A 27,764-nucleotide genomic window follows, 5' to 3' on the forward strand; every position below is an offset into this window, starting at 1 on the left:
ATTAAATAAGAGTGGTGATATTATAGAGCCCTGCGGAACTCCAGACATTAATTGACTTGGCGCAGATAAATCCCTTCCCACTCTAGTGTAGCATTGTCAATTTTCTAGGTAGCTTTTTAGCCACGCACTTGCAGTTCCTCTGATCCCTTGTTTGTATAGTTTGTCGTAGCCCTAAGTTTTTAGTATGGTTGGATGGGGGACAAGTTGGACTATAACATACTCAAAGGACATCCCCGTATCTCTAGTAAAACTAGAGTTACGAGCCTCCAAATTTATTGTTAAAAATGAAAAGTAACCTAATAACAATAAGTGAGACACTAACAAAAGTTGACGAAGACATTGACGTAGCCTCAAGTTTAAAGAGCCATTGTATGGGGAGCGAAAAGGGCTATAACATATTCAAAGGAGATCCCCGTATCTCTAATAGAACAAGAGTAATGGGCCTTCAAAGGGCAGTGTTAAAAATCATAGCTAAAATAATAACAATAAGTGAGACGATAAACTAAGTTGACCGTTTTCCTTAATAACTTGGCTCCAGTTTTTCGTCGCCCTAAGTTTTTAGTATCATTGGATGGGGAACAAATTGGACTATAACATACTCAAAGGACATCCCCGTATCTCTAGTAGAACCTGAGTTATGGCATGTTTTTGAACATTTCGCTAAATTACTCGGCCCATGCTTGTCGTAGCCCTAAGTTTATAGTATGGTTGGATGGGCGGACAAATTGGACTATAACACACTCAAAGGGTATCCCTGTATCTCTTGTAGAACCAGAGGGTAAACGAGTGCGACAGGGTGGGTTAGCTAAACGAGTGCGACAGGGTGGGTTAGCTAAACGATTGCGGCAGGGTGGGTTAGCTAAACGAGTGCGACAGGGTGGGTTAGCTAAACGAGTGCGAAAGGGTGGGTTAGCTAAACGAGTGCGACAGGGTGGGTTAGCTAAACGAGTGCGACAGGGTGGGTTAGCTAAACGAGTGCGAAAGGGTGGGTTAGCTAAACGAGTGCGACAGGGTGGGTTAGCTAAACGAGTGCGACAGGGTGGGTTAGCTAAACGAGTGCGACAGGTTGGGTTAGCTAAACGAGTGCGACAGGGTGTGTTAGCTAAACGAGTGCGACAGGGTGGGTTAGCTAAACGAGTGCGACAGGGTGGGTTAGCTAAGGGAGTGCGAGAGGGTGGGTTAGCTAAACGAGTGCGACAGGGTGGGTTAGCTAAACGAGTGCGACAGGGTGGGTTAGCTAAACGAGTGCGACAGGGTGGGTTAGCTAAACGAGTGCGACAGGGTGGGTTGGCTAAACGAGTGCTTCCGTGGCGCAATGGTTATCGCGTTCATCTGTTAACCGAAAGGTTGGTGGTTCCATTCCACCCGGGAGAGGTGTTGTGGGATCTCAAATGTAACGTAAAAAGTCAGAGTTTTTCCACAATACCTGACGACCATTTAATTTTTGGGCTTCTGTGGCGCAAAGGTTAGCGCGTTCGGCTGTTAACCGAAAGGTTGGTGGTTCGAGCCCACCCGGGAGCGGTGTTGTGTAGTCTCAAAGGTTACGTAAAAAGAAAAGTTTTTCCACAATACCTGCCGAGCCTTTAATTTTTGGGCTTCGGTGGCGCAATGGTTAGCGCGTTCAGCTGTTAACCGAAAGGTTGGTGGTTCGAGCCCACCCGGGTGAGGTGTTGTGGGGTCTCAGATGTAGCGTGAAAAGTCATAACTTTTCCACAATACCTGACAACCATTAAATTTCTGAGCTTCCGTGGCTCAATGGTTAGCGCGTTCGGCTGTTAACCAATAGGTTGGTTGTTCGAGCCCACCCGGGAGCGGTGTTATGGGATCTCAAATGTAACGTAGAAAGTCAGATATTTTCCACAATACCTGACGAACATTTATTTTTTGGGCTTCCTTGGCGCAATGGTTAGCGCGTTCGGCTGTTAACCGAAAGGTTGGTGGTTCGAGCCCACCCGGTAGAGGTGTTGTGGGGTCTCAGATGTAGCGTAAAAAGTCAAAACTTTTCCACAATATGTGACAAACATTTAATTTCTGAGCTTCCGTGGCTCAATGGTTAGCGCGTTCGGCTGTTAACCAATAGGTTGGTTGTTCGAGCCCACCCGGGAGCGGTGTTATGGGATCTCAAATGTAACGTAAAAAGTCAGAGTTTTTCCACAATACCTGACGGACGTTTAATTTTTGGTCTTCCGTGGCGCAATGGTTAGCGCGTTCAGCTGTTAACCGAAAGGTTGGTGGTTCGAGCCCACCCGGGAGAGGTGTTGTGGGGTCTCAGATGTAGCGTGAAAAGTCAGTGTTTTTCCACAATACCTGACGAACATTTATTTTCTGAGCTTCCGTGGCTCAATGGTTAGCGCGTTCGGCTGTTAACCAATAGGTTGGTGGTTCGAGCCCACCCGGGAGCGGTGTTATGGGATCTCAAATGTAACGTAAAAAGTCAGAGTTTTTCCGCAATACCTGACGACCATTTAATTTTTGGGCTTCCGTCGCAATGGTTAGCGCGTTCGGCTGTTAACCGAAAGGTTGGTGGTTCGAGCCCACCCGGGAGAGGTGTTGTGGGGGTCTCAGATGTAGCGTGAAAAGTCATAATTTTTCCACAATACCTGACAACCATTTAATTTCTGAGCTTCCGTGGCTCAATGGTTAGCGCGTTCGGCTGTTTACCAATATGTTGGTGGTCCGAGCCCACCCGGGAGCGGTGTTATGGGATCTCAAATGTAACGTAAAAAGAAAAGTTTTTCCACAATACCTGACGACCATTTATTTTTTGGGCTTCCTCGGCGCAATGGTTAGCGCGTTCGGCTGTTAACCGAAAGGTTGGTGGTTCGAGCCCACGCGGGAGAGGTGTTGTGGGGTCTCAGATGTAGCGTAAAAAGTCAAAATTTTTCCACAATACGTGACAAACATTTAATTTCTGAACTTCCGTGGCTCAATGTTTAGCGCGTTCGGCTGTTAACTAATAGGTTGGTGGTTCGAGCCCACCCGGGAGCGGTGTTATGGGATCTCAGATGTAGCGTAAAAAGTCAAAGTTTTTCCACAATACCTGACGACCATTTAATTTTTGGGCTTCCGTCGCAATGGTTAGCGCGTTCGGCTGTTAACCGAAAGGTTGGTGGTTCGAGCCCACCCGGGAGCGGTGTTGTGTAGTCTCAAATGTTACGTAAAAAGAAAAGTTTTTCCACAATACCTGACGACCATTTATTTTTTGGGCTTCCTTGGCGCAATGGTTAGCGCGTTCGGCTGTTAACCGAAAGGTTGAAGGTTCGAGCCCACCCGGGAGAGGTGTTGTGGGGTCTCAGATGAAGCGTGAAAAGTCATAACTTCAAAGTTTCAAAGTTTATTTGGCATAGTTTAGTACAAAAGCTCATGAGGAGGGACCATGTCTTCAAGCGACTTATTGCCCTCCTTAAATTTCTTCAGATTAACGTCAATTGGACAACAAAATTAGATAAAGAACATTGAAAGAGAATAACCATAAAAAAATATAAATTAAAATTTAAATAAAGTTTTGCAAATACATGAATATAGTTTAATATCTTTTGTAAAGCATGACTTTTTTACTTCGTTTAATATAAAATATAAAAGAGTTATTGTTTTTCTTTAAATAAAACAATCAAAATCAGGAATAAATAAATATATAAATAAAAAAATAAATAAACAAATAGATCAAAGATGATTACACACTGCCATTAAGTATATGAACTTTAAGTTTTTTTTAACTAAAGCAAAGGATTTGGTATCACATATAAGTAAATAAACTTGGTTGTATAGTTTTACTCCTACATAAAAGATTGAGTTTAGCTTTTTTGAAGTTTTGCATTGGGGGCATTCTAAAATATTGTTTGATCTTGTTAATATGTTAGAGGATGTTGTATTAAATAGTTTATGTACACCATTAATATTTTTATGAATAAATATTAGATAATTATACTTAATAATTTGAAATATGTCTAACGTTTTACTTTTTGCATGTAATATTTTGTATGTGATAACCAGTTCACGTTATAAATACTTCTGAGAATTTTTTTTTGCAGGATATTGATTCTGTTTAAGTTGTGTTGAGAGGTATTACCCCACGCGACCAAGCCGTATATCAATAAGGAATAGAACATACTATAGTATAGTTCGAATAGAATACATCTTGGGAATAACATACTACTTTGTTTGATAAGATAGGATGTGTTAGATAATTTTTTGCAAAGATAATTTATATGCTCACAATACCTGACAACCATTTAATTTCTGAGCTTCCGTGGCTCAATGTTTAGCGCGTTCGGCTGTTAACCAATAGGTTGGTTGTTCGAGCCCACCCGGGAGCGTTGTTATTGGATCTCAAATGTAACGTAAAAAGTCAGTGTTTTTCCACAATACCTGACGAACATTTAATTTTTGGGCTTCCGTGGCCCAACCGAAAGGTTGGTGGTTCGAGCCCACCCGGGAGAGGTGTTGTGGGGTCTCAGATGTAGCGTGAAAAGTCATAATCTTTCCACAATACCTGACAACCATTTAATTTCTGAGCTTCCGTGGCTCAATGGTTAGCGCGTTCGGCTGTTAACCATTTGGTTGGTTGTTCGAGCCCACCCGGGAGCTGTGTTAAGGGATTTCAAAAGTAACGTAAAAAGCCAAAGTTTTTCCACAATACCTGACGACCATTTAATTTTTGGCTTCCGTGGCGCAATGGTTAGCGCGTTCGGCTGTTAACCAATAGGTTGGTGGTTCGAGCCCACCCGGGAGCGGTGTTGCGAGATCTCAAATGTAACGTAAAAAGCCAAAGTTTTTCCACAATACCTGACGACCATTTAATTTTTGGCTTTCGTGGCGCAATGGTTAGCGCGTTCGGCTGTTAACCGAAAGGTTGGTGGTTCAAGCCCACCCGGGAGCGGTGTTGTGAGGTGTCTGATGTAACCCAAAATATAAAAGTTTTTCCACAATACCTGACGACCATTTAATTTTTGGGCCTGCGTGGTGCAATGGTTGGCGCGTTCTGCTGTTATCCGAAAGGTTGGTGGCTCAAGCCCACCCGGGAACGTTGGTGTTAAGTTTTATAAGTAACGTGAAAAGTCATAATTTCTCCACTATACCTGAAGACCATTTAATTTTTGAGCTTCCGTTGCGCTGTGGATAGGTCTTTATCAAAGTATAGGCCTAGATATTTGTATTTATCTACTATTTTAATTTTTTCCTTATTAAGTTCGATACCATTTAGTACCCTACTGACATCTGTACCCCTATTATGGAATATTATGCATTCCGTCTTTTTTGTATTAAGGAGAAGCCCATTATCTGTGATCCACTTAAATATCTTATCTAGGTAGTGGTTTGATTGATCTATTGCATTTATTGGGTTTGCGGATTTATATAAAAGGAGCGCGTCATCTGCGTACATGAACATGTAACCAGACGGTGCCTGTTTTATGAGGTCATTTATAAATAGATTAAATAAGAGTGGTGATATTATAGAGCCCTGCGGAACTCCAGACATTAATTGACTTGGCGCAGATAAATCCCTTCCCACTCTAGTGTAGCATTGTCTATTTTCTAGGTAGCTTTTTAGCCACGCACTTGCAGTTCCTCTGATCCTTGTTTGTAAAGTTTGTCGTAGCCCTAAGTTTTTAGTATGGTTGGATGGGGGACAAGTTGGACTATAACATACTCAAAGGACATCCCCGTATCTCTAGTAAAACTAGAGTTACGAGCCTCCAAATTTATTGTTAAAAATGAAAAGTAACCTAATAACAATAAGTGAGACACTAACAAAAGTTGACGAAGACATTGACGTAGCCTCAAGTTTAAAGAACCCTTGTATGGGGAGCGAAAAGGGCTATAACATATTCAAAGGAGATTCCCGTATCTCTAATAGAACAAGAGTTATGGGCCTTCAAAGGGCAGTGTTAAAAATCATAGCTAAAATAATAACAATAAGTGAGACGATAAAATAAGTTGACCGTTTTCCTTAATTACTTGGCTCCAGTTTTTCGTCGCCCTAAGTTTTTAGTATCATTGGATGGGGAACAAATTGGACTATAACATACTCAAAGGACATCCCCGTATCTCTAGTAGAACCTGAATTATGGCATGTTTTTGAACATTTCGCTAAATTGCTCGGCCCATGCTTGTCGTAGCCCTAAGTAGTACGGTTGGATGGGCGGACAAATTGGACTATAACACACTCAAAGGGTATCCCTGTATCTCTTGTAGAACCAGAGGGTAAACGAGTGCGACAGGGTGGGTTAGCTAAACGAGTGCGACAGGGTGGGTTAGCTAAACGAGTGCGGTGGGGTGGGTTACCTAAACGAGTGCGACAGGGTGGGTTAGCTAAACGAGTGCGAAAGGGTGGGTTAGCTAAACGAGTGCGACAGGGTGGGTTAGCTAAACGAGTGCGACAGGGTGGGTTAGCTAAACGAGTGCGAAAGGGTGGGTTAGCTAAACTAGTGCGACAGAGTGGGTTAGCTAAACGAGTGCGACAGGGTGGGTTAGCTAAACGAGTGCGACAGGTTGGGTTAGCTAAACGAGTGCGACAGGGTGTGTTAGCTAAACGAGTGCGACAGGGTGGGTTAGCTAAACGAGTGCGAGAGGGTGGGTTAGCTAAACGAGTGCAACAGGGTGGGTTAGCTAAACGAGTGCGAGAGGGTGGGTTAGCTAAACGAGTGCGACAGGGTGGGTTAGCTAAACGAGTGCGACAGGATGGGTTAGCTAAACGAGTGCGAGAGGGTGGGTTAGCTAAACGAGTGCGACAGGGTGGGTTAGCTAAACGAGTGCGACAGGGTGGGTTAGCTAAACGAGTGCTTCCGTGGCGCAATGGTTATCGCGTTCATCTGTTAACCGAAAGGTTGGTGGTTCAAGCCCACCCGGGAGCGGTGTTGTGTAGTCAATGGTTAGCCAAAAAATTAAATGTTCGTCAGGTATTGTAGAAAAACTCTGACTTTTTACGTTACATCTGAGACCTCACAATACCGCTCCTGGATGGGCTCGAACCAACAACCTTTCGGTTAACAGCCGAACGCGCTATCCTTAGCGCAACGGAAGCTCAAAAATTAAATGGTCTTGAGGTATTGTGAAGAAACTTTGACTTTTTACGTTACTTATAAAACTTAACAACAACGTTTCCGGGTGGGCTGGACCCACCAACCTTTCGGTAAACAGATGTACGCGATAACCATTGCGCCTCGGAAGCCCAAAAATTAAATGGACGTCAGGTATTGTGGAAAAACTTTGACTTTTTACGTCACATCTGAGACCCCACAACACCGCTCCGGGATGGGCTCGAACCACCAACCTTTCGGTAAACAGATGAACGCGATAACCATTGCGCCCCGGAAGCCCAAAATTTAAATGGACGTCAGGTATTGTGGAAAAACACTGACTTTTTATGCTTCATCTGGGACCCCAGAACATCTCTCCCGGGTGGGCTCGAACTACCAACCTTTCGGTTAACAGCTGAACGCGCCAACCCTTGCGCCACGGAAGCCCAAAAATTAAATATTCGTCAGGAATTGTGGAAAAACACTGACTTATTACGTTACATCTGAGACCTCACAACACCGCTCCCGGGTGGGCTCGAACTACCAACCTTTCGGTTAACAGCTGAACGCGCCAACGATTGCGCCACGGAAGCCCAAAAATTAATCGTTCGTCAGGAATTGTGGAAAAACACTGACTTATTACGTTACATCTGAGACCTCACAACACCGCTCCCGGGTGGGCTCGAACCACCAACCTTTCGGTTAACAGCCGAACGCGCTAACCATTTAGCCACGGAAGCTCAGATATTCAATGGTTGTCAGGTATTGTGGAAAACTTATGACTTTTTACGCTACATCTGAGACCCCACAACACCTCTCCTGGGCGGGCTCGAACCACCAACCTTTCGGTTAACAGCTGAACGCGCCAACCATTGCGCCAGGGAAGACCAAAAATTAAACGTTCGTCAGGAATTGTGGAAAAACTCTGACTTTTTACGTTACATTTGAGATCCCATAACACCGCTCCCGGGTGGGCTCGAAAAACAAACCTATTGGTTAACAGCCGAACGCGCTAACCATTGAGCCATGGAAGCTCAGAAATTAAATGGTTGTCAGGTACTGTGGAAAAGTTATGACTTTTCACGCTACATCTGAGACCCCACAACACCTCTCCCGGGTGGGCTCGAACCACCAACCTTTCGGTTAACATCTGAACGCGCTAACCATTGCGCCACGGAAGCCCAAAAATTAAATGTTCGTCAGGTATTGTGGAAAAACTCTGACTTTTTACGTTACATTTGAGATCCCATAACACCGCTCCCGGGTGGGCTCGAACCACCAACCTATTGGTTAACAGCCGAACGCGCAAACCACTGAGCCACGGCATCTCAGAAATTAAATGGTTGTCAGGTATTGTGAAAAAGTTATGACTTTTCACGCTACATCTGAGACCCCACTACACCTCTCCCGGCTGGGCTCGAACCACCAACCTATTGGTTAACAGCCGAACGCGCTTACCATTGCGCCACGGAAGCCCAAAAATTAAATGGTCGTCAGGTATTGTGGAAAAACTTTGGCTTTTTACGTTACATTTGAGATTTCACAACACCGCTCCCGGGTGGGCTCGAACCAGCAACCTATTGGTTAACAGCCGAACGCGATAACCATTGCGCCACGGAAGCCCAAAAATTAAATGTTCGTCAGGTATTGTGGAAAAACTCTGACTTTTTACGTTACATTTGAGATCCCATAACACCGCTCCCGGGTGGGCTCGAACCACCAACCTATTGGTTAAGAGCCGAACGTGCTAACCATTGCGCCACGGAAGCCCAAAAATAAAATGGTCGTCAGGTATTGTGGAAAACTCTGACTTTTTACGTTACATTTGAGATCCCATAACACCGCTCCCGGGTGGGCTCGAACCCCCAACCTTTCGGTTAACAGCCGAACGCGCTAACCATTGCGCCAAGGAAGCCCAAAAAATAAATGGTCGTCAGGTATTGTGGAAAAACTCTTCTTTTTACGTAACATTTGAGACTACACAACACCGCTCCCGGGTGGGCTCGAACCACCAACCTTTCGGTTAACAGCCGAACGTGCTAACCATTGCGCCACGGAAGCCCAAAAATAAAATGGTCGTCAGGTATTGTGGAAAACTCTGACTTTTTACGTTACATTTGAGATCCCATAACACCGCTCCCGGGTGGGCTCGAACCACCAACCTATTGGTTAACAGCCGAACGCGCTTACCATTGCGCAACGGAAGCCCAAAAATTAAATGGTCGTCAGGTATTGTGGAAAAACTTTGGCTTTTTACGTTACATTTGAGACTTCACAACACCGCTCCCGGGAGAGCTCGAACCACCAACCTTTCGGTTAACAGCCGAACGTGCTAACCATTGCGCCACGGAAGCCCAAAAATTAAATGGTCGTCAGGTATTGTGGAAAACTCTGACTTTTTACGTTACATTTGAGATCCCATAACACCGCTCCCGGGTGGGCTCGAACCACCAACCTATTGGTTAAGAGCCGAAAGCGCTAAGGATTGAGCCACGGAAGCTCAGAAATTATATGTTTGTCACGTATTGTTTAAAAGTTTTGACTTTTTACGCTACATCTGAGACCCCACAACACCTCTCCCGGGTGGGCTCGAATCCCCAACTTTTCGGTTAACAGCCGCACGCGCTAACCATTGTGCCACGGAAGCCCAAAAATTAAATGGTCGTCAGGTATTGTGGAAAACTCTGACTTTTTACGTTACATTTGAGATCCCATAACACCGCTCCCGGGTGGGCTCGAACCACCAACCTATTGGTTAAGAGCCGAAAGCGCTAACCATTGAGCCACGGAAGCTCAGAAAATATATGTTTGTCACGTATTGTTTAAAAGTTTTGACTTTTTACGCTACATCTGAGACCCCACACAACCTCTCCCGGGTGGGCTCGAATCCCCAACTTTTCGGTTAACAGCCGCACGCGCTAACCATTGCGCCACGGAAGCCCAAAAATTAAATGGTCGTCAGGTATTGTGGAAAACTCTGACTTTTTACGTTTCATTTGAGATCCCATAACACCGCTCCCGGGTGGGATCGAACCACCAACCTATTGGTAACATCCGAACGTGCTTACCATTGCGCCACCGAAGCCCAAAAATTAAAAGGTCGTCAGGTATTGTGGAAAAACCTTGGCTTTTTACGCTACATCTGAGACCCCACAACACCACTCCCGGGTGGGCTCGAACCCCCAACCTTTCAGTTAACAGCCGAACGCGCTAACCATTGCGCAACGGAAGCCCAAATATTAAATGGTCGTCAGGTATTGTGGAAAACTCTGACTTTTTACGTTACATTTGAGATCCCATAACACCGCTCCCGGGTGGGATCGAACCACCAACCTATTGGTTAACAGCCGAACGCGCAAATAATTGAGCCACGGCAGCTCAGATATTAAATGGTTGTCAGGTATTGTGAAAAAGTTATGACTTTTCACGCTACATCTGTGACCCCACTACACCTCTCCCGGCTGGGCTCGAACCACCAACCTATTGGTTAACAGCCGAACGCGCTTACCATTGCGCAACGGAAGCCCAAAAATTAAATGGTCGTCAGGTATTGTGGAAAAACTTTGGCTTTTTACGTTTCATTTGAGACTTCACAACACCGCTCCCGGGAGGGCTCGAACCACCAACCTTTCGGTTAACAGCCGAACGTGCTAACCATTGCGCCACGGAAGCCCAAAAATTAAATGGTCGTCAGGTATTGTGGAAAACTCTGACTTTTTACGTTTCATTTGAGATCCCATAACACCGCTCCCGGGTGGGATCGAACCACCAACCTATTGGTTAACAGCCGAACGCGCAAACCATTGAGCCAAGGAAGCTCAGAAATTAAATGGTTGTCAGGTATTGTGGAAAAGTTATGACTTTTCACGCTACATCTGAGACCCCACTACACCTCTCCCGGGTGGGCTCGAACCTCCAAGCTATTGGTAACAGCCGAACGTGCTTACCATTGCGCCACCGAAGCCCAAAAATTAAAAGGTCGTCAGGTATTGTGGAAAAACTTTGACTTTTTACGTTACATTTGAGACTTCACAACACCGCTCCCGGGAGAGCTCGAACCACCAACCTTTCGGTTAACAGCCGAACGTGCTAACCATTGCGCCACGGAAGCCCAAAAATTAAATGGTCGTCAGGTATTGTGGAAAACTCTGACTTTTTACGTTACATTTGAGATCCCATAACACCGCTCCCGGGTGGGTTCGAACCACCAACCTATTGGTTAAGAGCCGAAAGCGCTAACCATTGAGCCACGGAAGCTCAGAAATTATATGTTTGTCACGTATTGTTTAAAAGTTTTGACTTTTTACGCTACATCTGAGACCCCACAACACCTCTCCCGGGTGGGCTCGAACCTCCAAGCTATTGGTAACAGCCGAACGTGCTTACCATTGCGCCACCGAAGCCCAAAAATTAAAAGGTCGTCAGGTATTGTGGAAAAACTTTGGCTTTTTTTGTTACATTTGAGACTTCACAACACCGCTCCCGGGTGGTCTCGAACCAGCAACCTATTGGTTAACAGCCGAACGCGCTAACCATTGAGCCACTGAAGTCCAAATATTAAATAATCGTCAGGTATTGTGGAAAAACTCGGACTTTTTACGTTACATTTGAGACTTCATAACACCGCTCCCGGGAGAGCTCGAACCACCAACCTTTCGGTTAACAGCCGAACGTGCTAACCATTGCGCCACGGAAGCCCAAAAATTAAATGGTCGTCAGGTATTGTGGAAAACTCTGACTTTTTACGTTACATTTGAGATCCCATAACACCGGTCCCGGGTGGGTTCGAACCACCAACCTTTTGGTTAAGAGCCGAAAGCGCTAACCATTGAGCCACGGAAGCTCAGAAATTATATGTTTGTCACGTATTGTTTAAAAGTTTTGACTTTTTACGCTACATCTGAGACCCCACAACACCTCTCCCGGGTGGGCTCGAATCCCCAACTTTTCGGTTAACAGCCGCACGCGCTAACCATTGCGCCACGGAAGCCCAAAAATTAAATGGTCGTCAGGTATTGTGGAAAACTCTGACTTTTTACGTTTCATTTGAGATCCCATAACACCGCTCCCGGGTGGGATCGAACCACCAACCTATTGGTAACAGCCGAACGTGCTTACCATTGCGCCACCGAAGCCCAAAAATTAAAAGGTCGTCAGGTATTGTGGAAAAACCTTGGCTTTTTACGCTACATCTGAGACCCCACAACACCTCTCCCGGGTGGGCTCGAACCCCCAACCTTTCGGTTAACAGCCGAACGCGCTAACCATTACGCAACGGAAGCCCAAATATTAAATGGTCGTCAGGTATTGTGGAAAACTCTGACTTTTTACGTTACATTTGAGATCCCATAACACCGCTCCCGGGTGGGATCGAACCACCAACCTATTGGTTAACAGCCGAACGCGCAAATAATTGAGCCACGGCAGCTCAGATATTAAATGGTTGTCAGGTATTGTGAAAAAGTTATGACTTTTCACGCTACATCTGTGACCCCACTACACCTCTCCCGGGTGGGCTCGAACCACCAACCTATTGGTTAACAGCCGAACGCGCTTACCATTGCGCAACGGAAGCCCAAAAATTAAATGGTCGTCAGGTATTGTGGAAAAACTTTGGCTTTTTACGTTACATTTGAGACTTCACAACACCGCTCCCGGGAGGGCTCGAACCACCAACCTTTCGGTTAACAGCCGAACGTGCTAACCATTGCGCCACGGAAGCCCAAAAATTAAATGGTCGTCAGGTATTGTGGAAAACTCTGACTTTTTACGTTTCATTTGAGATCCCATAACACCGCTCCCGGGTGGGATCGAACCACCAACCTATTGGTTAACAGCCGAACGCGCAAACCATTGAGCCAAGGAAGCTCAGAAATTAAATGGTTGTCAGGTATTGTGGAAAAGTTATGACTTTTCACGCTACATCTGAGACCCCACTACACCTCTCCCGGGTGGGCTCGAACCTCCAAGCTATTGGTAACAGCCGAACGTGCTTACCATTGCGCCACCGAAGCCCAAAAATTAAAAGGTCGTCAGGTATTGTGGAAAAACTTTGGCTTTTTTTGTTACATTTGAGACTTCACAACACCGCTCCCGGGTGGTCTCGAACCAGCAACCTATTGGTTAACAGCCGAACGCGCTAACCATTGAGCCACGGAAGTCCAAATATTAAATAATCGTCAGGTATTGTGGAAAAACTCGGACTTTTTACGTTACATTTGAGATCCCATAACACCGCTCCCGGGTGGGCTCGAACCACCAACCTATTGGTTAAGAGCCGAACGCGCTAACCATTGAGCCACGGAAGCTCAGAAATTATATGTTTGTCACGTATTGTTTAAACGTTTTGACTTTTTACGCTACATCTGAGACCCCACAACACCTCTCCCGGGTGGGCTCGAACCCCCAACCTTTCGGTTAACAGCCGAACGCGCTAACCATTGCGCCACGGAAGCCCAAAAATTAAACGGTCGTCAGGTATTGTGTAAAACTCTGACTTTTTACGTTACATTTGAGATCCCATAACACCGCTCCCGGGTGGGATCGAACCAACAACCTATTGGTTAACAGCCGAACGCGCAAATAATTGAGCCACGGCAGCTCAGATATTAAATGGTTGTCAGGTATTGTGAAAAAGTTATGACTTTTCACGCTACATCTGTGACCCCACTACACCTCTCCCGGCTGGGCTCGAACCACCAACCTATTGGTTAACAGCCGAAAGCGCTTACCATTGCGCAACGGAAGCCCAAAAATTAAATGGTCGTCAGGTATTGTGGAAAAACTTTGGCTTTTTACGTTACATTTGAGACTTCACAACACCGCTCCCGGGTGGGCTCGAACCAGAAACCTATTGGTTAAGAGCCGAACGCGCTAACCATTGAGCCACGGAAGCTCAGAAATTATATGTTTGTCACGTATTGTTTAAAAGTTTTGACTTTTTACGCTACATCTGAGACCCCACAACACCTCTCCCGGGTGGGCTCGAATCCCCAACTTTTCGGTTAACAGCCGCACGCGCTAACCATTGCGCCACGGAAGCCCAAAAATTAAATGGTCGTCAGGTATTGTGGAAAACTCTGACTTTTTACGTTTCATTTGAGATCCCATAACACCGCTCCCGGGTGGGATCGAACCACCAACCTATTGGTAACAGCCGAACGTGCTTACCATTGCGCCACCGAAGCCCAAAAATTAAAAGGTCGTCAGGTATTGTGGAAAAACCTTGGCTTTTTACGCTACATCTGAGACCCCACAACACCTCTCCCGGGTGGGCTCGAACCCCCAACCTTTCGGTTAACAGCCGAACGCGCTAACCATTGCGCAACGGAAGCCCAAATATTAAATGGTCGTCAGGTATTGTGGAAAACTCTGACTTTTTACGTTACATTTGAGATCCCATAACACCGCTCCCGGGTGGGATCGAACCACCAAAGTATTGGTTAACAGCCGAACGCGCAAATAATTGAGCCACGGCAGCTCAGATATTAAATGGTTGTCAGGTATTGTGAAAAAGTTATGACTTTTCACGCTACATCTGAGACCCCACTACACCTCTCCCGGGTGGGCTCGAACCTCCAAGCTATTGGTAACAGCCGAACGTGCTTACCATTGCGCCACCGAAGCCCAAAAATTAAAAGGTCGTCAGGTATTGTGGAAAAACTTTGGCTTTTTTTGTTACATTTGAGACTTCACAACACCGCTCCCGGGTGGTCTCGAACCAGCAACCTATTGGTTAACAGCCGAACGCGCTAACCATTGAGCCACGGAAGTCCAAATATTAAATAATCGTCAGGTATTGTGGAAAAACTCGGACTTTTTACGTTACATTTGAGATCCCATAACACCGCTCCCGGGTGGGCTCGAACCACCAACCTATTGGTTAAGAGCCGAACGCGCTAACCATTGAGCCACGGAAGCTCAGAAATTATATGTTTGTCACGTATTGTTTAAACGTTTTGACTTTTTACGCTACATCTGAGACCCCACAACACCTCTCCCGGGTGGGCTCGAACCCCCAACCTTTCGGTTAACAGCCGAACGCGCTAACCATTGCGCCACGGAAGCCCAAAAATTAAACGGTCGTCAGGTATTGTGTAAAACTCTGACTTTTTACGTTACATTTGAGATCCCATAACACCGCTCCCGGGTGGGATCGAACCAACAACCTATTGGTTAACAGCCGAAAGCGCTTACCATTGCGCAACGGAAGCCCAAAAATTAAATGGTCGTCAGGTATTGTGGAAAAACTTTGGCTTTTTACGTTACATTTGAGACTTCACAACACCGCTCCCGGGTGGGCTCGAACCAGAAACCTATTGGTTAAGAGCCGAACGCGCTAACCATTGAGCCACGGAAGCTCAGAAATTATATGTTTGTCACGTATTGTTTAAAAGTTTTGACTTTTTACGCTACATCTGAGACCCCACAACACCTCTCCCGGGTGGGCTCGAACCCCCAACCTTTCGGTTAACAGCCGAACGCGCTAACCATTGCGCCAAGGAAGCCCAAAAAATAAATGGTCGTCAGGTATTGTGGAAAAACTTTTCTTTTTACGTAACATTTGAGACTACACAACACCGCTCCCGGGTGGGCTCGAACCACCAACCTTTCGGTTAACAGCCGAACGTGCTAACCATTGCGCCACGGAAGCCCAAAAATTAAATGGTTGTCAGGTATTGTGGAAAAATCTGACTTTTTACGTTACATTTGAGATCCCATAACACCGCTCCCGGGTGGGATCGAACCACCAACCTATTGGTTAACAGCCGAACGCGCAAATAATTGAGCCACGGCAGCTCAGATATTAAATGGTTGTCAGGTATTGTGAAAAAGTTATGACTTTTCACGCTACATCTGTGACCCCACTACACCTCTCCCGGCTGGGTTCGAACCACCAACCTATTGGTTAACAGCCGAACGCGCTTACCATTGCGCAACGGAAGCCCAAAAATTAAATGGTCGTCAGGTATTGTGGAAAGATCTGACTTTTTACGTTTCATTTGAGATCCCATAACACCGCTCCCGGGTGGGATCGAACCACCAACCTATTGGTTAACAGCCGAACGCGCAAACCATTGAGCCACGGAAGCTCAGAAATGAAATGGTTGTCAGGTATTGTGGAAAAGTTATGACTTTTCACGCTACATCTGAGACCCCACTACACCTCTCCCGGGTGGGCTCGAACCTCCAACATATTGGTAACAGCCGAACGTGCTTACCATTGCGCCACCGAAGCCCAAAATTTAAAAGGTCGTCAGGTATTGTGGAAAAACTTTGGCTTTTTACGTTACATTTGAGACTTCACAACACCGCTCCCGGGTGGTCTCGAACCAGCAACCTATTGGTTAACAGCCGAACGCGCTAACCATTGAGCCACGGAAGTCCAAATATTAAATAATCGTCAGGTATTGTGGAAAAACTCGGACTTTTTACGTTACATCTGAGACCACACAACACCACTCCCGGGTGGGCTCGAACCCCCAACCTTTCGGTTAACAGCCGAACGCGCTAACCATTGCGCCACGGAAGCCCAAAAATTAAACGGTCGTCAGGTATTGTGTAAAACTCTGACTTTTTACGTTACATTTGAGATCCCATAACACCGCTCCCGGGTGGGATCGAACCACCAACCTATTGGTTAACAGCCGAACGCGCTAACCATTCCGCAACGGAAGCCCAAATATTAAATGGTCGTCAGGTATTGTGGAAAACTCTGACTTTTTACGTTACATTTGAGATCCCATAACACCGCTCCCGGGTGGGATCGAACCACCAACCTATTGGTTAACAGCCGAACGCGCAAATAATTGAGCCACGGCAGCTCAGATATTAAATGGTTGTCAGGTATTGTGAAAAAGTTATGACTTTTCACGCTACATCTGAGACCCCACTACACCTCTCCCGGGTGGGCTCGAACCTCCAAGCTATTGGTAACAGCCGAACGTGCTTACCATTGCGCCACCGAAGCCCAAAAATTAAAAGGTCGTCAGGTATTGTGGAAAAACTTTGGCTTTTTTTGTTACATTTGAGACTTCACAACATCGCTCCCGGGTGGTCTCGAACCAGCAACCTATTGGTTAACAGCCGAACGCGCTAACCATTGAGCCACGGAAGTCCAAATATTAAATAATCGTCAGGTATTGTGGAAAAACTCGGACTTTTTACGTTACATTTGAGATCCCATAACACCGCTCCCGGGTGGGCTCGAACCACCAACCTATTGGTTAAGAGCCGAACGCGCTAACCATTGAGCCACGGAAGCTCAGAAATTATATGTTTGTCACGTATTGTTTAAACGTTTTGACTTTTTACGCTACATCTGAGACCCCACAACACCTCTCCCGGGTGGGCTCGAACCCCCAACCTTTCGGTTAACAGCCGAACGCGCTAACCATTGCGCCACGGAAGCCCAAAAATTAAACGGTCGTCAGGTATTGTGTAAAACTCTGACTTTTTACGTTACATTTGAGATCCCATAACACCGCTCCCGGGTGGGATCGAACCAACAACCTATTGGTTAACAGCCGAACGCGCAAATAATTGAGCCACGGCAGCTCAGATATTAAATGGTTGTCAGGTATTGTGAAAAAGTTATGACTTTTCACGCTACATCTGTGACCCCACTACACCTCTCCCGGCTGGGCTCGAACCACCAACCTATTGGTTAACAGCCGAAAGCGCTTACCATTGCGCAACGGAAGCCCAAAAATTAAATGGTCGTCAGGTATTGTGGAAAAACTTTGGCTTTTTACGTTACATTTGAGACTTCACAACACCGCTCCCGGGTGGGCTCGAACCAGAAACCTATTGGTTAAGAGCCGAACGCGCTAACCATTGAGCCACGGAAGCTCAGAAATTATATGTTTGTCACGTATTGTTTAAAAGTTTTGACTTTTTACGCTACATCTGAGACCCCACAACACCTCTCCCGGGTGGGCTCGAATCCCCAACTTTTCGGTTAACAGCCGCACGCGCTAACCATTGCGCCACGGAAGCCCAAAAATTAAATGGTCGTCAGGTATTGTGGAAAACTCTGACTTTTTACGTTTCATTTGAGATCCCATAACACCGCTCCCGGGTGGGATCGAACCACCAACCTATTGGTAACAGCCGAACGTGCTTACCATTGCGCCACCGAAGCCCAAAAATTAAAAGGTCGTCAGGTATTGTGGAAAAACCTTGGCTTTTTACGCTACATCTGAGACCCCACAACACCTCTCCCGGGTGGGCTCGAACCCCCAACCTTTCGGTTAACAGCCGAACGCGCTAACCATTGCGCAACGGAAGCCCAAATATTAAATGGTCGTCAGGTATTGTGGAAAACTCTGAAATTTTACGTTACATTTGAGATCCCATAACACCGCTCCCGGGTGGGATCGAACCACCAAAGTATTGGTTAACAGCCGAACGCGCAAATAATTGAGCCACGGCAGCTCAGATATTAAATGGTTGTCAGGTATTGTGAAAAAGTTATGACTTTTCACGCTACATCTGAGACCCCACTACACCTCTCCCGGGTGGGCTCGAACCTCCAAGCTATTGGTAACAGCCGAACGTGCTTACCATTGCGCCACCGAAGCCCAAAAATTAAAAGGTCGTCAGGTATTGTGGAAAAACTTTGGCTTTTTTTGTTACATTTGAGACTTCACAACACCGCTCCCGGGTGGTCTCGAACCAGCAACCTATTGGTTAACAGCCGAACGCGCTAACCATTGAGCCACGGAAGTCCAAATATTAAATAATCGTCAGGTATTGTGGAAAAACTCGGACTTTTTACGTTACATTTGAGATCCCATAACACCGCTCCCGGGTGGGCTCGAACCACCAACCTATTGGTTAAGAGCCGAACGCGCTAACCATTGAGCCACGGAAGCTCAGAAATTATATGTTTGTCACGTATTGTTTAAACGTTTTGACTTTTTACGCTACATCTGAGACCCCACAACACCTCTCCCGGGTGGGCTCGAACCCCCAACCTTTCGGTTAACAGCCGAACGCGCTAACCATTGCGCCACGGAAGCCCAAAAATTAAACGGTCGTCAGGTATTGTGTAAAACTCTGACTTTTTACGTTACATTTGAGATCCCATAACACCGCTCCCGGGTGGGATCGAACCAACAACCTATTGGTTAACAGCCGAAAGCGCTTACCATTGCGCAACGGAAGCCCAAAAATTAAATGGTCGTCAGGTATTGTGGAAAAACTTTGGCTTTTTACGTTACATTTGAGACTTCACAACACCGCTCCCGGGTGGGCTCGAACCAGAAACCTATTGGTTAAGAGCCGAACGCGCTAACCATTGAGCCACGGAAGCTCAGAAATTATATGTTTGTCACGTATTGTTTAAAAGTTTTGACTTTTTACGCTACATCTGAGACCCCACAACACCTCTCCCGGGTGGGCTCGAACCCCCAACCTTTCGGTTAACAGCCGAACGCGCTAACCATTGCGCCAAGGAAGCCCAAAAAATAAATGGTCGTCAGGTATTGTGGAAAAACTTTTCTTTTTACGTAACATTTGAGACTACACAACACCGTTCCCGGGTGGGCTCGAACCACCAACCTTTCGGTTAACAGCCGAACGTGCTAACCATTGCGCCACGGAAGCCCAAAAATTAAATGGTTGTCAGGTATTGTGGAAAAATCTGACTTTTTACGTTACATTTGAGATCCCATAACACCGCTCCCGGGTGGGATCGAACCACCAACCTATTGGTTAACAGCCGAACGCGCAAATAATTGAGCCACGGCAGCTCAGATATTAAATGGTTGTCAGGTATTGTGAAAAAGTTATGACTTTTCACGCTACATCTGTGACCCCACTACACCTCTCCCGGCTGGGTTCGAACCACCAACCTATTGGTTAACAGCCGAACGCGCTTACCATTGCGCAACGGAAGCCCAAAAATTAAATGGTCGTCAGGTATTGTGGAAAGATCTGACTTTTTACGTTTCATTTGAGATCCCATAACACCGCTCCCGGGTGGGATCGAACCACCAACCTATTGGTTAACAGCCGAACGCGCAAACCATTGAGCCACGGAAGCTCAGAAATGAAATGGTTGTCAGGTATTGTGGAAAAGTTATGACTTTTCACGCTACATCTGAGACCCCACTACACCTCTCCCGGGTGGGCTCGAACCTCCAACATATTGGTAACAGCCGAACGTGCTTACCATTGCGCCACCGAAGCCCAAAATTTAAAAGGTCGTCAGGTATTGTGGAAAAACTTTGGCTTTTTACGTTACATTTGAGACTTCACAACACCGCTCCCGGGTGGTCTCGAACCAGCAACCTATTGGTTAACAGCCGAACGCGCTAACCATTGAGCCACGGAAGTCCAAATATTAAATAATCGTCAGGTATTGTGGAAAAACTCGGACTTTTTACGTTACATCTGAGACCACACAACACCACTCCCGGGTGGGCTCGAACCCCCAACCTTTCGGTTAACAGCCGAACGCGCTAACCATTGCGCCACGGAAGCCCAAAAATTAAACGGTCGTCAGGTATTGTGTAAAACTCTGACTTTTTACGTTACATTTGAGATCCCATAACACCGCTCCCGGGTGGGATCGAACCACCAACCTATTGGTTAACAGCCGAACGCGCAAATAATTGAGCCACGGCAGCTCAGATATTAAATGGTTGTCTGGTATTGTGGAAAAGTTTTGACTTTTTACGCTACATCTGAGACCCCACAACACCTCTCCCGGGTGGGCTCGAACCACCAACCTTTCGGTTAACAGCCGAACGCGCTAACCATTGCGCCACGGAAGCCCAAAAATTAAATGGTTGTCAGGTATTGTGGAAAACTCTGACATTTTACGTTACATTTGAGACTTCACAACACCGCTCCCGGGTGGGCTCGAACTAGCAACCTATTGGTTAACAGCCGAACGCGATAACCATTGCGCCACGGACGCCCAAAAATTAAATGTTCGTCAGGTATTGTGGAAAAACTCTGACTTTTTACGTTACATTTGAGATCCCATAACACCGCTCCCGGGTGGGATCGAACCACCAACCTATTGGTTAACAGCCGAACGCGCAAATAATTGAGCCACGGCAGCTCAGATATTAAATGGTTGTCAGGTATTGTGAAAAAGTTATGACTTTTCACGCTACATCTGAGACCCCACTACACCTCTCCCGGGTGGGCTCGAACCTCCAAGCTATTGGTAACAGCCGAACGTGCTTACCATTGCGCCACCGAAGCCCAAAAATTAAAAGGTCGTCAGGTATTGTGGAAAAACTTTGGCTTTTTTTGTTACATTTGAGACTTCACAACACCGCTCCCGGGTGGTCTCGAACCAGCAACCTATTGGTTAACAGCCGAACGCGCTAACCATTGAGCCACGGAAGTCCAAATATTAAATAATCGTCAGGTATTGTGGAAAAACTCGGACTTTTTACGTTACATTTGAGATCCCATAACACCGCTCCCGGGTGGGCTCGAACCACCAACCTATTGGTTAAGAGCCGAACGCGCTAACCATTGAGCCACGGAAGCTCAGAAATTATATGTTTGTCACGTATTGTTTAAACGTTTTGACTTTTTACGCTACATCTGAGACCCCACAACACCTCTCCCGGGTGGGCTCGAACCCCCAACCTTTCGGTTAACAGCCGAACGCGCTAACCATTGCGCCACGGAAGCCCAAAAATTAAACGGTCGTCAGGTATTGTGTAAAACTCTGACTTTTTACGTTACATTTGAGATCCCATAACACCGCTCCCGGGTGAGATCGAACCAACAACCTATTGGTTAACAGCCGAACGCGCAAATAATTGAGCCACGGCAGCTCAGATATTAAATGGTTGTCAGGTATTGTGAAAAAGTTATGACTTTTCACGCTACATCTGTGACCCCACTACACCTCTCCCGGCTGGGCTCGAACCACCAACCTATTGGTTAACAGCCGAAAGCGCTTACCATTGCGCAACGGAAGCCCAAAAATTAAATGGTCGTCAGGTATTGTGGAAAAACTTTGGCTTTTTACGTTACATTTGAGACTTCACAACACCGCTCCCGGGTGGGCTCGAACCAGAAACCTATTGGTTAAGAGCCGAACGCGCTAACCATTGAGCCACGGAAGCTCAGAAATTATATGTTTGTCACGTATTGTTTAAAAGTTTTGACTTTTTACGCTACATCTGAGACCCCACATCACCTCTCCCGGGTGGGCTCGAATCCCCAACTTTTCGGTTAACAGCCGCACGCGCTAACCATTGCGCCACGGAAGCCCAAAAATTAAATGGTCGTCAGGTATTGTGGAAAACTCTGACTTTTTACGTTTCATTTGAGATCCCATAACACCGCTCCCGGGTGGGATCGAACCACCAACCTATTGGTAACAGCCGAACGTGCTTACCATTGCGCCACCGAAGCCCAAAAATTAAAAGGTCGTCAGGTATTGTGGAAAAACCTTGGCTTTTTACGCTACATCTGAGACCCCACAACACCTCTCCCGGGTGGGCTCGAACCCCCAACCTTTCGGTTAACAGCCGAACGCGCTAACCATTGCGCAACGGAAGCCCAAATATTAAATGGTCGTCAGGTATTGTGGAAAACTCTGACTTTTTACGTTACATTTGAGATCCCATAACACCGCTCCCGGGTGGGATCGAACCACCAACCTATTGGTTAACAGCCGAACGCGCAAATAATTGAGCCACGGCAGCTCAGATATTAAATGGTTGTCAGGTATTGTGAAAAAGTTATGACTTTTCACGCTACATCTGAGACCCCACTACACCTCTCCCGGGTGGGCTCGAACCTCCAAGCTATTGGTAACAGCCGAACGTGCTTACCATTGCGCCACCGAAGCCCAAAAATTAAAAGGTCGTCAGGTATTGTGGAAAAACTTTGGCTTTTTTTGTTACATTTGAGACTTCACAACACCGCGCCCGGGTGGTCTCGAACCAGCAACCTATTGGTTAACAGCCGAACGCGCTAACCATTGAGCCACGGAAGTCCAAATATTAAATAATCGTCAGGTATTGTGGAAAAACTCGGGTTTTTTACGTTACATTTGAGATCCCATAACACCGCTCCCGGGTGGGCTCGAACCACCAACCTATTGGTTAAGAGCCGAACGCGCTAACCATTGAGCCACGGAAGCTCAGAAATTATATGTTTGTCACGTATTGTTTAAACGTTTTGACTTTTTACGCTACATCTGAGACCCCACAACACCTCTCCCGGGTGGGCTCGAACCCCCAACCTTTCGGTTAACAGCCGAACGCGCTAACCATTGCGCCACGGAAGCCCAAAAAATAAATGGTCGTCAGGTATTGTTGAAAAACTTTTCTTTTTACGTAACATTTGAGACTACACAACACCGCTCCCGGGTGGGCTCGAACCACCAACCTTTCGGTTAACAGCCGAACGTGCTAACCATTGCGCCACGGAAGCCCAAAAATTAAATGGTTGTCAGGTATTGTGGAAAAATCTGACTTTTTACGTTACATTTGAGATCCCATAACACCGCTCCCGGGTGGGATCGAACCACCAACCTATTGGTTAACAGCCGAACGCGCAAATAATTGAGCCACGGCAGCTCAGATATTAAATGGTTGTCAGGTATTGTGAAAAAGTTATGACTTTTCACGCTACATCTGTGACCCCACTACACCTCTCCCGGCTGGGTTCGAACCACCAACCTATTGGTTAACAGCCGAACGCGCTTACCATTGCGCAACGGAAGCCCAAAAATTAAATGGTCGTCAGGTATTGTGGAAAGATCTGACTTTTTACGTTTCATTTGAGATCCCATAACACCGCTCCCGGGTGGGATCGAACCACCAACCTATTGGTTAACAGCCGAACGCGCAAACCATTGAGCCACGGAAGCTCAGAAATGAAATGGTTGTCAGGTATTGTGGAAAAGTTATGACTTTTCACGCTACATCTGAGACCCCACTACACCTCTCCCGGGTGGGCTCGAACCTCCAACATATTGGTAACAGCCGAACGTGCTTACCATTGCGCCACCGAAGCCCAAAATTTAAAAGGTCGTCAGGTATTGTGGAAAAACTTTGGCTTTTTACGTTACATTTGAGACTTCACAACACCGCTCCCGGGTGGTCTCGAACCAGCAACCTATTGATTAACAGCCGAACGCGCTAACCATTGAGCCACGGAAGTCCAAATATTAAATAATCGTCAGGTATTGTGGAAAAACTCGGACTTTTTACGTTACATCTGAGACCACACAACACCACTCCCGGGTGGGCTCGAACCCCCAACCTTTCGGTTAACAGCCGAACGCGCTAACCATTGCGCCACGGAAGCCCAAAAATTAAACGGTCGTCAGGTATTGTGTAAAACTCTGACTTTTTACGTTACATTTGAGATCCCATAACACCGCTCCCGGGTGGGATCGAACCACCAACCTATTGGTTAACAGCCGAACGCGCAAATAATTGAGCCACGGCAGCTCAGATATTAAATGGTTGTCAGGTATTGTGAAAAAGTTATGACTTTTCACGCTACATCTGAGACCCCACTACACCTCTCCCGGGTGGGCTCGAACCTCCAAGCTATTGGTAACAGCCGAACGTGCTTACCATTGCGCCACCGAAGCCCAAAAATTAAAAGGTCGTCAGGTATTGTGGAAAAACTTTGGCTTTTTTTGTTACATTTGAGACTTCACAACACCGCGCCCGGGTGGTCTCGAACCAGCAACCTATTGGTTAACAGCCGAACGCGCTAACCATTGAGCCACGGAAGTCCAAATATTAAATAATCGTCAGGTATTGTGGAAAAACTCGGACTTTTTACGTTACATTTGAGATCCCATAACACCGCTCCCGGGTGGGCTCGAACCACCAACCTATTGGTTAAGAGCCGAACGCGCTAACCATTGAGCCACGGAAGCTCAGAAATTATATGTTTGTCACGTATTGTTTAAACGTTTTGACTTTTTACGCTACATCTGAGACCCCACAACACCTCTCCCGGGTGGGCTCGAACCCCCAACCTTTCGGTTAACAGCCGAACGCGCTAACCATTGCGCCACGGAAGCCCAAAAAATAAATGGTCGTCAGGTATTGTTGAAAAACTTTTCTTTTTACGTAACATTTGAGACTACACAACACCGCTCCCGGGTGGGCTCGAACCACCAACCTTTCGGTTAACAGCCGAACGTGCTAACCATTGCGCCACGGAAGCCCAAAAATTAAATGGTTGTCAGGTATTGTGGAAAAATCTGACTTTTTACGTTACATTTGAGATCCCATAACACCGCTCCCGGGTGGGATCGAACCACCAACCTATTGGTTAACAGCCGAACGCGCAAATAATTGAGCCACGGCAGCTCAGATATTAAATGGTTGTCAGGTATTGTGAAAAAGTTATGACTTTTCACGCTACATCTGTGACCCCACTACACCTCTCCCGGCTGGGTTCGAACCACCAACCTATTGGTTAACAGCCGAACGCGCTTACCATTGCGCAACGGAAGCCCAAAAATTAAATGGTCGTCAGGTATTGTGGAAAGATCTGACTTTTTACGTTTCATTTGAGATCCCATAACACCGCTCCCGGGTGGGATCGAACCACCAACCTATTGGTTAACAGCCGAACGCGCAAACCATTGAGCCACGGAAGCTCAGAAATGAAATGGTTGTCAGGTATTGTGGAAAAGTTATGACTTTTCACGCTACATCTGAGACCCCACTACACCTCTCCCGGGTGGGCTCGAACCTCCAACATATTGGTAACAGCCGAACGTGCTTACCATTGCGCCACCGAAGCCCAAAATTTAAAAGGTCGTCAGGTATTGTGGAAAAACTTTGGCTTTTTACGTTACATTTGAGACTTCACAACACCGCTCCCGGGTGGTCTCGAACCAGCAACCTATTGATTAACAGCCGAACGCGCTAACCATTGAGCCACGGAAGTCCAAATATTAAATAATCGTCAGGTATTGTGGAAAAACTCGGACTTTTTACGTTACATCTGAGACCACACAACACCACTCCCGGGTGGGCTCGAACCCCCAACCTTTCGGTTAACAGCCGAACGCGCTAACCATTGCGCCACGGAAGCCCAAAAATTAAACGGTCGTCAGGTATTGTGTAAAACTCTGACTTTTTACGTTACATTTGAGATCCCATAACACCGCTCCCGGGTGGGATCGAACCACCAACCTATTGGTTAACAGCCGAACGCGCAAATAATTGAGCCACGGCAGCTCAGATATTAAATGGTTGTCTGGTATTGTGGAAAAGTTTTGACTTTTTACGCTACATCTGAGACCCCACAACACCTCTCCCGGGTGGGCTCGAACCACCAACCTTTCGGTTAACAGCCGAACGCGCTAACCATTGCGCCACGGAAGCCCAAAAATTAAATGGTTGTCAGGTATTGTGGAAAACTCTGACATTTTACGTTACATTTGAGACTTCACAACACCGCTCCCGGGTGGGCTCGAACTAGCAACCTATTGGTTAACAGCCGAACGCGATAACCATTGCGCCACGGACGCCCAAAAATTAAATGTTCGTCAGGTATTGTGGAAAAACTCTGACTTTTTACGTTACATTTGAGATCCCATAACACCGCTCCCGGGTGGGCTCGAACCACCAACCTATTGGTTAACAGCCGAACGCGCTAACCATTGAGCCACGGAAGCTCAGAAATTAAATAATTGTCACGTATTGTGGAAAAGTTTTGACTTTTTACACTACATCTGAGACCCCACAACACCTCTCCCGGGTGGGCTCGAACCACCAACCTTTCGGTTAACAGCTGAACGCGCTAACCATTGCGCCACGGAAGCCCAAAAATTAAATGTTCGTCAGGTATTTTGGAAAAACACTGACTTTTTACGTTACATTTGAGATCCCTTAACAACGCTCCCGGGTGGGCTCGAACAACCAACCTATTGGTTAACAGCCGAACGCGCTAACCATTGAGCCACGGAAGCTTAGAAATTAAATGGTTGTCAGGTATTGTGGAAAAACACTGACTTTTTACGTTACATTTGAGATCCCTTAACAACGCTCCCGGGTGGGCTCGAACAACCAACCTTTCGGTTAACAGCTGAACGCGCTAACCATTGCGCCACGGAAGCCCAAAAAATAAACGTTCGTCAGGTATTGTGGAAAAACTCTGACTTTTTACGTTACATTTGAGATCCCATAACACCGCTCCCGGGTGGGCTCGAACCACCAACCTATTGGTTAACAGCCGAACGCGCTAACCATTGAGCCACGGAAGCTCAGAAATTAAATGTTTGTCACGTATTGTGGAAAAGTTTATAATTTGTCATTTAGAGACGATACCCAAGAGTATATTACTAGGGCAAAAATTTTAAACATACAAGAGAGTATACAGTATAATAGCTTATGTTTCATATACAAAAACATTAGGCGGGAAAATAGCCTACTAAAACAGAAGCAGTAAAATAGACATACTAGATCACTAGAGCTATTAGATTTACCTAAATGTAACACCTCAAAAAAATTCACGTCTATCTTTTATACGGGAATAAAATTATATAACACAATATCACCTGAAATTCAAGCAAAACCGACTTTAACTAGATTTAAAAAGACTATTAAATCACTAATATTAGAAAAAAATAGTAAAACCTTTACTTTTTTATTTAATTTGTTTTTATAAAGCCACTTTTGGCATAACCAATTGTTAAATATTTTATATTATACCATGCCACTGTTCAATTTTAAGTGGATATAACATATATTCATTAATTCTTTTTTCATGAATCTTTAA

The 27,764-nt window shown here is 46.0% G+C and overlaps 11 non-coding genes across 11 annotated transcripts; all 11 read right to left on the reverse strand.

The window, feature by feature from the left end:
• Positions 1-8,715: 8,715 nt before the first annotated feature.
• On the reverse strand, positions 8,716-8,788 carry TRNAK-CUU (transfer RNA lysine (anticodon CUU)). Its single transcript has one exon. It is a non-coding gene; the product is annotated as a tRNA-Lys (tRNA).
• A 951-nt stretch (positions 8,789-9,739) lies between these two features.
• Positions 9,740-9,812, reverse strand: TRNAK-CUU (transfer RNA lysine (anticodon CUU)). Its single transcript has one exon. It is a non-coding gene; the product is annotated as a tRNA-Lys (tRNA).
• A 1,391-nt stretch (positions 9,813-11,203) lies between these two features.
• Positions 11,204-11,276, reverse strand: TRNAK-CUU (transfer RNA lysine (anticodon CUU)). Its single transcript has one exon. It is a non-coding gene; the product is annotated as a tRNA-Lys (tRNA).
• Positions 11,277-11,789: 513 nt separating this feature from the next.
• Positions 11,790-11,862, reverse strand: TRNAK-CUU (transfer RNA lysine (anticodon CUU)). Its single transcript has one exon. It is a non-coding gene; the product is annotated as a tRNA-Lys (tRNA).
• A 1,392-nt stretch (positions 11,863-13,254) lies between these two features.
• Positions 13,255-13,327, reverse strand: TRNAK-CUU (transfer RNA lysine (anticodon CUU)). The gene has a single exon. It is a non-coding gene; the product is annotated as a tRNA-Lys (tRNA).
• Positions 13,328-14,866: 1,539 nt separating this feature from the next.
• Positions 14,867-14,939, reverse strand: TRNAK-CUU (transfer RNA lysine (anticodon CUU)). The gene has a single exon. It is a non-coding gene; the product is annotated as a tRNA-Lys (tRNA).
• A 2,271-nt stretch (positions 14,940-17,210) lies between these two features.
• On the reverse strand, positions 17,211-17,283 carry TRNAK-CUU (transfer RNA lysine (anticodon CUU)). The gene has a single exon. It is a non-coding gene; the product is annotated as a tRNA-Lys (tRNA).
• Positions 17,284-18,822: 1,539 nt separating this feature from the next.
• TRNAK-CUU (transfer RNA lysine (anticodon CUU)) lies at positions 18,823-18,895 on the reverse strand. The gene has a single exon. It is a non-coding gene; the product is annotated as a tRNA-Lys (tRNA).
• A 2,565-nt stretch (positions 18,896-21,460) lies between these two features.
• TRNAK-CUU (transfer RNA lysine (anticodon CUU)) lies at positions 21,461-21,533 on the reverse strand. Its single transcript has one exon. It is a non-coding gene; the product is annotated as a tRNA-Lys (tRNA).
• Positions 21,534-23,072: 1,539 nt separating this feature from the next.
• TRNAK-CUU (transfer RNA lysine (anticodon CUU)) lies at positions 23,073-23,145 on the reverse strand. Its single transcript has one exon. It is a non-coding gene; the product is annotated as a tRNA-Lys (tRNA).
• Positions 23,146-24,830: 1,685 nt separating this feature from the next.
• Positions 24,831-24,903, reverse strand: TRNAK-CUU (transfer RNA lysine (anticodon CUU)). Its single transcript has one exon. It is a non-coding gene; the product is annotated as a tRNA-Lys (tRNA).
• Positions 24,904-27,764: the final 2,861 nt, after the last annotated feature.

This window comes from Phalangium opilio, unplaced genomic scaffold (assembly GCF_054372755.1).
Source record: "Phalangium opilio isolate 3A_F unplaced genomic scaffold, DU_Popi_V2 ptg000017l_1, whole genome shotgun sequence".
Classification (NCBI taxonomy): Eukaryota; Metazoa; Arthropoda; class Arachnida; order Opiliones; family Phalangiidae; genus Phalangium; species Phalangium opilio.